Genomic DNA, 9,172 nt, shown 5'->3' with positions numbered 1-9,172 from the left:
TTCCCTTAACTTCTAGCCTCCCTAACTCTGTTAATTTTAATAGTACAAGAAAAAGCTAAGAGACCATTTTTATGTAGAATTGTCTGCTTTACAACTTTCATGAAAAACTTTATCTTGAAAAAGCCCTTTATTTTATCTTTTTCCACCCTTGGCCGGGGGTTGAACAAAAAATTACTCTCACTTATTGTTATAATATACCTTAAACTAACTCATATCAAAAATTCAGCCAAGTTGACAAAATTTCGATTTAAAGGCTTAGTTAATTGGACTATAAGGCACAGCGACTAATTTGAAGAAAAAATAAAATAAAGTAAAAAATGCGCCTGATAACTTAAAATACATAATTAGATTACAGAAATATTTAAAAACGACACATGCATAAAAATCACTGCTTAATTGCAGTTCAAAATACAGAAATATCGAAGTAATTTCAAAGCTACAATATTTTAAACCAAATAAATAATAATGACTCATTATTGTAAACTTTATTTGTCAACTTAGAAGTTAGTAGAATTTAAATTGTCGAAAGGTAACAGTAATACTTAAAATAATTATTGAAACAGATATTCGGCATATTTTTCAACAATTAATTTATCACATTTAAAATAAAAAATAGGAAAAAAGAATACAATCCACACTTAAGTTTACTCTTTATAGTCCAGACGATATCGGTTTCAGAAAGTTCATATTTGGATGAATCGTATATCCACGGAGATTTTTGGCTTTTTGTCTTTCACTAGAAATGAAAATTCTTCTCTCCGCATAAAAATAAACCTGGGCTAACTTTTGGCGGCACAATATATTAAAAAAATTCGAAAAATGTCATATTTTTCTTCCTATTTAATTATGTATCTTTTCAATAGTTGATTTTAGGCGAAAAGGGAAGAGGAAAAAATGTTTGTAATTAAATTCTTTACAAAATATGACTAGTTACAAATCGAATGAATCATGATTATTATTGTGAAAATCGAAAAAATCGCCAAAAATGAAGTTAAAAAACATTACTTTCGGGACAACAATTTTGGGATCTTTAAATTGGGTATAGGACCTTCATACTTGACTCAAGAAAACTTCATGTTATGTAGAATCATCACACCAAATTTCATCAAAATCGGTTAGATAGATTTTGCATAATAATATTGCAATCCAAATTTTGAAAAAAACTGCAAATTTTCAAAATTTTGCACAGCAAAAACCAAGGTCCTTAGATACTTGAAAATTTAATCACATATAGAAGGGCTCTTTGTTAGGAGAGCTCTCGCGCTTGTTTAAACATTGGTCGAATTTTTGTACTTACAAACAATTAGAATAACTTTGTGAATATTCAATCAAATCAAATTTTTTAAAGCAGGTTTTAAAAGTTATTGGAAAGGCGCTTCTTTTTAAAAAAATACAGAATGATGATGATTGACCTGGTAAGTACTCGAAATACCAAAGGTATTTTTCGAAAAATTAGCCCGGATGTCCCAGTACATTTAGTGTAAGTAACGGTTAACTTTCGTCGGCTATAACTGCGTAACTAATTGACCAATCGATTTGTTTCTTTTTAAAAGAAGCGTCTTTCCAATAACTTTTAAAACCTGTTTTAAAAAATTTGATTTGATTGAATATTCACAAAGTTATTCTAATTGTTTAGTCCAAAAATTCGACCAATGTTTAAACAAGCGCAAGAGCTCTCCTAATTGATGGATTCGAATTTTTCAAAAAGCATTTGAAAGCTTGAGAGCCCTTCTATATGTGATTAAATTTTCAAGTATCTAAGGACCTTTGTTTCTACTGTGCAAAATTTTGAAAATTTGCAATTTTTTTTCAAAATCTGGATTGGAAAATTATTATGCAAAATCTATAGAACCGATTTTGATGAAATTTGGTGTGATGATTCTACATAACATGAAGTTTTCTTGAGTCAAGTATAAAGGTCCTATACCCAATTTAAAGACCCCGAAAAAATTCCCTAAAAAGTAATGTTTTTTAACTCCATTTGTGGCGATTTTTTTCGATTTTTATAATAATAATGATGATACATTCGATTTGTAACTATAAAAAATTTAATTACAAACATTTTTTTCCTCTTCCATTTTCGCCTAGTCAACTCTTGAAAAGATACATAATTATATTAAAAAATATGACATTTTCCGAATTTTTTTAATAGAAAAATAGAAAAATTTTCATTTATAGTGATATTTGAAAGCCAAAGAGCCAAAAATCTTCGTGGATATACGATTTACCCAAACTAAAACAGATACCGCCTATATAGTCTATTATGTATATTACATTAAAATTAAATAAAATAGCTTTTATATAGAAGGAACAAATACTCAACGTGCAATTTGGTCATCGGTATTAGTTATACTTGAAAATAGCCAGGCCACATTAACAGAATCAACTTTAATTTTATGTTAGAAACAAAATTAATATACAGGGTGTTAAAATATTTATAGTGATAAAATTTGGGAGATGAAATTTTTTTAATAGAGACTATTTTCCCATGGATAATTTATTCCAAAATACACTCCAATGGCGTAGTTATTGGGGGAGTAGGGGACCTTTTTTCAAAAAAATCGCACGCCACTGGTGTTTTAAATCATTTTAAACGTTTTTAAAATGTACAAAATCAATTTGTGGCAATAAAGTAGTATGCTTGTAAAGTATTCGTAAAATTTACCGGTCTTTAGATAATTGGGAAATCAAATAAGAAGATACTTAAGTACCTACGTTGCTATTTACCATTTTCTATTGATTGCTAAATGTGTAACAATACATTCAATACCTAATATTTTTGAGAGATCTCAAAAGACTATACAACGCCAAACGCCACTGTTTTGTGTGCTGCAAAAAGTTTGTTATTTTTCATACAAGTAAAAATATAATTTAATAAAAAAAAATATGGTATCCAATTCATTTCAACTGTAAAATAAACAAAAACAGTAGCGTTGTATAGTGTTTTGAAATCTCTCAAAAATATTAGGTATTGAATTTATTGTTGTACATTTAGCAATCAATAAAAAATTATAAATAGCAACGTAGGTACTTAAGTATCTTCATATTTGATTATCTAAAGACCAGTAAATTTTACGAATATTTTACAAGAATACTTTATTGCCACAAATTGATTGTACATTTTAAAAACATTTAAAATTATTTAAAAACCAGTGGCGTACGATTTTTTTTCAAAAAAGGTCCCCTACTCCCCCATAACTACGCCACTGGAGTGTATTTTGGAATAAGTTATCCATGAAAAAATAGTACCTACTAAAAAAAATATCATCCCCCAAATTTTATTACTCAATCTTTTATGCCAGTGAAGTTACAGGAAAAATTATATAAATATTTGAAACTTTTAACACCCTGTATCTCCGTAGTGAAGCGTCCTATCAAAAAGTTTTATAGGACAAAACTTGATTATTTCCACCGGTAGAATACGCTATTAAAGTTTGGCAAAACTTATCATTAACACCCTGTATTAAATATGAAATAGATACAATAACGTTCTAGAAAACAAATGCACATTGATACTAAAATAATAACAAAATATTATAAAGTAAAATTTCGAAAGGAAATTATATGTCTAGGTGTCTATACTACGTTTTTCTAATTCTTTGACTAATTTTCTTTATCTCACTTGCTACCCGCGCCTATCCGAAGTTACGTGAGAATATTCCCCAACAAGTTTCTTTGCCCCATTTCGCTTTCTGTCTGCAATCGTTTGATGTTAATTTTATCACTTTCTCTTAGTATTTTTAATCAATGACTAACCGCAACCGAGACCGTAACAATAACGACCTCAACAACGAACAGCGCATTGACACACGCATATACTTGTCAATAACATTATAATTGTTTTGTCTCAATACAAAACGTTATTGTAGAAATAATTTTTCGTCGGCAAATACACACCCAGTAGAAACCTTTCCCTAGGCGACCCGCAAATATTAAAAAACGATTTGAACACATGCACAGGTTAAAGTGTGCGTCGATGCTTTCTTTTATTTCTTTAGTTACTTCGTACTAATATCAATAATTATGGTCCTTAATTATAATTTAATTTTGGACTTGTAAGTCACCGATCTTTCAGCCTTACAAACGAAATGTAAATAAGTTAGGTTAGGTTTGACAAGCGACATAATGTCGCAACGTGTGAAACATGCTTAAAATTTAGTTCAATTAAACATTTGTGACCTATAAATTTTTGTATTTTATATGAGATTTTCATACAGACTTACCCAGAATGAAGAAGTGAAAATTACAAATCATAGAAACACACTTTTCATTGGAAAAACAATAAAATGCACGCGATGTACGTATACAAAGTTCTACAGAAATGTTTACTCCGGCAGTTAAGGTTTTCCCATAAACACAGTCCGTGCCAAAACAAGGGATTTAAGAAAAATCACTGCATCGTCAGAAAAACAAACGAGTCAAATTGTTATCACTATCATTTTGGGATATGGTCTGGGAGTATTATTAAAACAAATATTTTATTTTCATCTCATACAAAACTGCTTCATATTATAATAAAGATGAGATAGACACGAGTGTTATCGCACGTTATCTAATAAAATTTTTATTAATTTGTCTAAATGATAATGATTCTGTTACTTAATGATTACATGCTCTTTGGGTATTAGATGCAATGAATTGATATTTGGCAAGAAAATTAAGATTGGGACAGTTTGGTGTTAAAATTTATATATACAATAAATTATAAAAAAACAAATGATCAACTACAAAAAAAATTGTACAATGGTAAATCTTAAAACAAGTATAGTTAAATTAAAAGACGCAAGCTGATAAAACTGTAATTATTGGAAAACTAATATGTCATCTGTCATATATGTTTTATTGAGATGAGCCACACATGACTGCATTTTTTAATAACATTTTATAAAATACGGTTCGTCTCTGCCTCTTATAAGATTTGCCATTGTACAATTTTTTTTTGTACTTGATCATTCCTTTTTTTGATAACTTATTGTTTGTTAGTTAATAAGTGGCGTGAATAAAGTTATTATAACAATATTTTAAAAGAATATTTGTCATTTAAATAAAATAATAGATTTTCTTGTTACATTACAAATTGCATATTGAAGTCGACATATTTCGAAAACAAGTAAATATAGGGAAAAACTTTATATTATCAAAATTACTCAAAATTTAACGATCTTTCAGATGGACTGCATTTTCACGTTCCAGGGATCAAAAATTTTTTTATCGACACGCCATCTATACAAAAAGATTTGAACTAACAATGTTAACTGCAATTTGAAGTTATTCGAGGGATCTAAGAACCCAGTTTACGCAAGTAAAATGAATTTCTTCATTTCGGAGATATTGACAGAGGGAATGTTAAAAGGCACACGCTGTATATAAAGAATGATCCCACAAGTTTTGGAGGGAAATAGGACGAGTCCCAAAAATTAAGCAAATCGTAATTGTTCCACTGCCTAAAAATTACGAACGTCCTATATTTTCTTTGTCATTTTAACGAGTTCGACAAAATTGAAATTATTGTAATATGCACAAAGAAAATTACTAGATTTTACAAATGTATCGAGCACAGGTCGTAGGTGCGCTAAATTAGGCCGATTCTTTGTACATCGATGGTGATGTGTCATCAGGAAATAATAGTTCACGCCCTTTTGTATTGCGACATTTCACAAGTCTGGGTAGAAAAGGCATATTTTGTGGGTTAGGTTGTGATGTAAATACTTTCTTGTCAAAGTATTAAACAATGCGTGTAGTAACTATGTAATTTTTAAAGGTATTTTTGGACTCCGTGAATTGAACTTTTATTTCCCAGTTTATTTTTAATCCCAATAACAAGAACAAAGGTACTTACAGTTAAAAACCAAATGATTGCTGAGATAGTATGACAACTGTTAGACAGTTTTACATGATATCTACATTTAATTTCTTGCTTATCAGTCCATAAAAATTTTAATAATTAACTTTGGTTGTTTGAACCCACGGAATACAAAAAATTGCGTTTGTACCTCCAGGAAAGTACTTTGAAGTCACTCAGGCGAAAAAAGCGCGTTAGCCCTTTGTACGTTATTCCAGTGACGGCTCGTTGGGATGGGCAGAGTAGGCAGTTCCCACCCTGATAATTTCATATTTGCGCCACGCCAGGCAAGCTCGCATATGCCCGTCGAGTGCTGTATCAGCTAAAGCCAGCTAAGGCTTTTCGCCAGCGATTGGAAATGCACATATGTATATTTATTTGCTGTAATTTTGTTCATTAAATGAATTTTTAAACATTATAACAATTTTTCCCTGGAAAGGTATTCCAGAAAAAGGTATTTTAATAAATGAAATAATAAATCGTTTTATAATAATGTGTAAATCGAGTTAAAAAATAAATATCTACGGTGCCATGTTGAATATTCTGTGATAATGATAATTATAATTATTAAGTTTTTTTTTAACTCGTTGCTTTTAAAAGAGAAATCTTCAATGTTTTAATAGATTCGAATTTGTAAATATGGAAGTGGTAAATTTTTAGGACTTTTAAATCCAATATTTATTTTTTCGTCAAATAATAAAGAAACTGTTAGATATAAAAAAAACGTTTGTTTCATTTAATACATTTTTTGAATTTCAATCAGCTTTTTAATAAATTATAATATGAGTATACATAAATTGCCTTACGCACCGGGCAAACCCTTCGGCTTCACTCGTATATTCCTCGAGTACTTACTATCTTCTTGCGATGTGTCATTGTCGTTTGTTTATGTTTAACCTATAATTGTAATGGTGGTTTAGGCAAGTTTTTATTGTTTAATAGTTTGGAGTAAAGCAAAATGGCAAGTGAAATTCGCGAATTGATGAGTAGCAATATTAATGTATCGTTAATTTTTTTATTAGATAAGAAATTTAGTACGTTGACTTTCGATGATAAATTATTTATTTCAAAATTAAAATCTACGCCTGACATGAAAAATTTAACAAATAAAAACAATTGCGGAAGTAACGGATCATTTAGTAAAAATTGGTACAATAAATATGAGTGGTTAACAGGCAGCGAAACCAAAACCAAATTATATTAGAATTGTTTACTATGTAATGAAAAAAGTTAAAACACCGTGGAACTATCTAGGATATTCAGATCTGAAACATATTAATGAATCCTTACAAAAAAACAGGAGCGATCGAATTAGCATACATATTCATCATTAAAATTTAAATTATTAGGAAAAAAAACATTCAAACTTTTCTTGATTCCGCATTTCGTGAGAATATTTTAAAACATAATAAAGTCTTGGAAAAAATAGACATTGTAAAGCACTTTATTGATATGATTATTTACTTAGCTACACAAGAACAAGATTTAAGGACTATAATGAATCAGATAATTCCATTAATCAAGGCAATTTTCGTGAGCTTGCAAACTTACTTCCAAGGTACGATAATAAATTTAGTGTTTTTAGAAAAAAGTCTAGTTTTTAGCAGCCTTTCAAAAACTATTCAAAATGATTTAATAGAGAGCATCAATGGTCTAGCTCTAGCATCTGAGGTGATATTCTCAGAAATAAGAAATGCTCTATATTTCGCGGGCAAGTACCCAAATGAAATAACGGATGTTAAATCTTTATCTCAGTTATTAGTAGTTTTTAGATATGTTCATTGTGGTAAATTAGTTGAAAGATTTATGGGATTTTTTTATATAAGCAAGGGGAAAAAAGCTGCGGATCATTTGTTAACAAAAAATAAAAAAAAATTTGATATAGAAAATAAATTAGTAGGCCAGTAGAGTGCAATTATTCTTATATGATATTAAGTTACATGAGGAAAAATATTTTGCCCACCCATCTCATAAAGCCACGAGCCGCCACTGCGTTATTCTGCACTCAATGCTAATTCCAGGAAGAATAGTGTTACTTTTAAAGATTAAATAAGCTATGATAAAAACAAAAATTAACTAATGCATTTCATTTAGTTGCTAAGGTAATTTGACTGGCCCTTAGAAGTATTTAGATTTGATATTTCTGACAGCAGAATTAAACAGCATCTTTTAATCTTTCAGGTCTTTTGGCCTATAAATAATAAACAGTTCTAACTGCGTCTGTTTTGTAACCAATTTCCAATTTTTATAGCTCGCTATCACTCAGAAATGCATACAAATCGTGTGGAGTTTCGAACAGCGCAAAAATTATTTTAAACTCAACAACTAAGCAATTCGCGTGTAAAGAAGAGACAAAGGACGGGTATGACTGAGGTGATTTAATTTGTGGGACTTCCCGACTAACAAAATCAGGAGCTCAAAATCAATTTTCTGTGTTTCTGTTACGTGGAAGCTACCTGCCTCGGCTACACACTAGCGTCAGTGATAACAACAATAACTATTGTGGGTGTGTGTGTAACTAAATACGAACCTTCGTGTAAGAGCAGATATCCTAAGCGAAAAGTAGATATGACGAGGGGCAAAGCGAAACTTAAAAATTAAAAAGAACTGGCACCTAATACTAGAACTGGCTTTAAAACTGGCATCGGTGTGTGGTTGAGAGAACCTTCGGTGAGTGTAGTTACATCTAACTGTCGCCGTGCGTGAACATCAGACCATAGTCCAAACGAACAAGTATTATCAAACATGGGTGAGTTCGAGCGGCAGTTTGACCACGTTCTCATGCGGCATGATCGCAGCTGACGTCGGGCGCCGTCGCGGTTAGAAAATAACAACTGATTTGTTTAGATTGACTATGGCATAGCGCACCGTGTTTACCAGGGCCCCACTATCGCGGTCCCCACCCATAGTAAAAGGCTATGTACGGACATTCTAATAGCACCGCATAGGACGGGTTCGGCCTGGCAAAAACATAGGGGACACGGTTTATAGGGAGCCGTCAATATAGACGCGAGCGCGACGTTTCCTCAAGTTTTCTCGTCACCGCATTAAAATGCACACCATGGACTTAAAGATGTACTAAAGTACACTGAGGGAAGTTTAAGAAAGTTTCGCTACGGTAATCCGTATTAAAATGTCAATTTTTCTTGTTAGTGTTACAATATCACATGTCAAGGTTAAGGGAAACCACAATACACTGTAAAAAAATCAGTGTGAGTGAAAGAAATAAAGGTTGAGCACATTTTTACTCAATATTTTATCCATTAAACTAAAACTGAGTACTTTCACTCAAATATAGGTACTCCTTAAATAATTTCCTCACGTAAACTC

The 9,172-nt window shown here is 30.9% G+C and overlaps 1 protein-coding gene across 4 annotated transcripts in view; it reads right to left on the bottom strand.

Moving 5' to 3' along the window:
- LOC108904471 (Krueppel-like factor 7) overlaps window positions 1-8,655 on the bottom strand; it is a 373,170-nt gene extending 364,515 nt beyond the window's left edge. For 2 of the 4 annotated variants that reach the window (XM_018707055.2, XM_018707081.2), the window contains exon 1: window positions 8,373-8,655. The gene's annotated coding sequence lies outside the window, so the exon portion shown is untranslated. Of the gene's footprint in view, window positions 1-4,223; window positions 4,278-8,372 lie in introns of those variants that run through there. The other 2 variants (XM_018707072.2, XM_018707064.1) reach the window with 2 other exon arrangements.
- Between the last annotated feature and the right edge of the window lie 517 nt (window positions 8,656-9,172).

This window comes from Anoplophora glabripennis, unplaced genomic scaffold (assembly GCF_000390285.2).
Source record: "Anoplophora glabripennis isolate ALB-LARVAE unplaced genomic scaffold, Agla_2.0 scaffold13, whole genome shotgun sequence".
In the NCBI taxonomy this organism is placed as follows: domain Eukaryota; kingdom Metazoa; phylum Arthropoda; class Insecta; order Coleoptera; family Cerambycidae; genus Anoplophora; species Anoplophora glabripennis.
Note: the sequence above shows the minus strand (reverse complement) of the source record. Positions and strands in the feature narration are given on the sequence as shown.